Raw genomic sequence first — 284 nt, 5'->3', positions numbered from 1 at the left:
GTAGAGTAGTTGAAGTCCATTATTAAAATATTTGAATGAATTAAAAGGATTGAAAAATGCCTTGCCAATCTAATTAATAAGTACTTCTGTATTTATTTGTAAGATTAGATGCAATGAATGAAAGTGTTTATTTTAGGAAAGAATTAATGAGGAAAAACCTCAGACTGAATAGACCTAATCTGAAAAAGTTAAATGGAACTCCTTTAGGTGGCTTTCGGAGTACCCTATAAACAGTGAACCTTTTTAGGCTCTTCATGCATAAGATGTATTAAAGGCACTAATTT

Source organism: Phalacrocorax aristotelis, chromosome 2 (assembly GCF_949628215.1).
Source record: "Phalacrocorax aristotelis chromosome 2, bGulAri2.1, whole genome shotgun sequence".
Taxonomy (NCBI): domain Eukaryota; kingdom Metazoa; phylum Chordata; class Aves; order Suliformes; family Phalacrocoracidae; genus Phalacrocorax; species Phalacrocorax aristotelis.
This window is presented reverse-complemented; position numbering follows the sequence as displayed.